Source organism: Leuciscus leuciscus, assembly GCF_965113295.1.
Source record: "Leuciscus leuciscus genome assembly, chromosome: 2".
In the NCBI taxonomy this organism is placed as follows: Eukaryota; Metazoa; Chordata; class Actinopteri; order Cypriniformes; family Leuciscidae; genus Leuciscus; species Leuciscus leuciscus.
The window spans coordinates 29226694-29228427 of NC_138726.1; the positions used below are offsets into that span (position 1 = coordinate 29226694).

The following is a 1734-nucleotide window of genomic DNA, read 5'->3' on the forward strand; positions in this document are numbered from 1 at the left end:
GAGGACAAGAGACGTGGATCTGAATACAAAACACTTATTTTTCACAACAATAATTATTTTAAATATATAAAAACTGTTGACTCAGGGGGCAAGAGTTTACACCATAAAGAAAACAAAGACTTTCAGGCTGCTTACCAGTAGGGCAGCTAGCTGGGCAGTGAGTATCCTAAGACCACACCACTCACCAAATTGTACTCCACACAAACACTCACTCTCGCTAAGTGAAGGAAACGCAGGTGCCAACGGCAAAACACTCGGTGAAGGAAACACCACCACCAGAAGGGCAAGGACAGCTAGCTTCCCTACACCGGGGGCCTTCAGCTCCTGAAAGAAAAAAAACAAAAAAAACAATATACTTCACAATTAAAGAAGGTCAACACTTGGCAAATTACTGGCCACAGCAGTTAAACAGGCTGGTGTGACCCAAGGAGTTTACATCAAATTGCCATTGAAGCCCACACATTGGAGCAGCCAACTGCTATAAACAAATAGAATAAAACAACAAAATAAAGTCAAACAATACAAAATGAAAACAATTAATTGGACAAATAGATCCAGAAAACAGAAAAACAAATCCAAAAGTGAACATATCAAAACAATAACGAAACGGTCACATCGTAGTATTAATGGCAGCAGAACAAAAGTGCAGTCTGACGACGTTGTCTAGGGAGCATTTGCTCCGCAGTCCACAGAGACGAACCGCTCACAAGCGGATTGACGCACTAAAAACAGACTAAATCAATGAATGAATTTAAAAACACCCACCTCATAATGTTCAAGTGGTTAGATACACATACCCAATAGTAGATCGCTAGACCCACAGAATATTCAGTTACTCACAGCCTCGTTCATAATAGGCAAACCGCAAATGTACAGGTGTTCCATCTCATCAAACACATGAGCTGCACTATGATGGAAGCATAGGTTACCGGGGATCACACCAGAACAAACATTAGTCCGTTGGGATAAACATACCTGTGATAAGGACAGCCTGCACCCAAGAGCAACGTCACACCAATCCGGACCCTAACCTGGCTACAAATACATCCCACTTTAATAGAACATGTGTACTAGCAGCAACATTAGCCAAACAGCTAGGTACATACCTCCCGCAGAGCTGCGCGCTCACCCACACAGAAACAAACGTGACAATGACATATACCCAGGTGGCCTGAATTCCGCCTTAAATAGGCCAAGGGTAGCTGCCGATAGGCTGTCACACCCATCACTCAGGTGACAACCACAAATAATAGGGCGGGATCTAACCCGCCTTGCCACATAACCATTTGGAGACGTCCTGCTGGAGCTGCTGAGTTGCAACAACTTCAACCGTTGCTTCTCCATCCGGATCAGATTCTGGGTCAAACTGAAATGCTTGAACGACTGCGTGTCTGCGTGCCATTGCAATATATCCAATGTAAACATGCATGGTACCGTTGCCGCAAGCTGGTCAAGGCCACACCCACCCTCCACCTCACCCCGCCTTTCTCCACCTCATTAGCATTTAAAGCTACAGACACCGAAACGGCAAGTCTGAAGAAAAGCTCATTGTGGGACTGGCTTGTAGTGGCTATAATTCTGCACCAAGGCTGAATTTTGGGAAAGGGATTTCAGATACAGTACTAGGGACTACTATGGCCTATATCAAAGCCTACAAAAAGAAGCATGTTATGGGACCTTTAATAAACTAATTAAGAGAATGTATACTTACATTTTGTAGCAAAGTTAGCTACT

The 1734-nt window shown here is 43.8% G+C and overlaps 1 long non-coding RNA gene across 1 annotated transcript; it reads right to left on the bottom strand.

Annotated features, from left to right (window-relative positions):
• Positions 1-501: 501 nt before the first annotated feature.
• On the bottom strand, positions 502-1282 carry LOC309493543. Its single transcript, XR_014203976.1, has 4 exons — positions 1107-1282; positions 976-1035; positions 798-907; positions 502-722 (listed from the first exon to the last, which is right to left on the bottom strand). It is a non-coding gene; the product is annotated as an uncharacterized lncRNA (long non-coding RNA).
• Between the last annotated feature and the right edge of the window lie 452 nt (positions 1283-1734).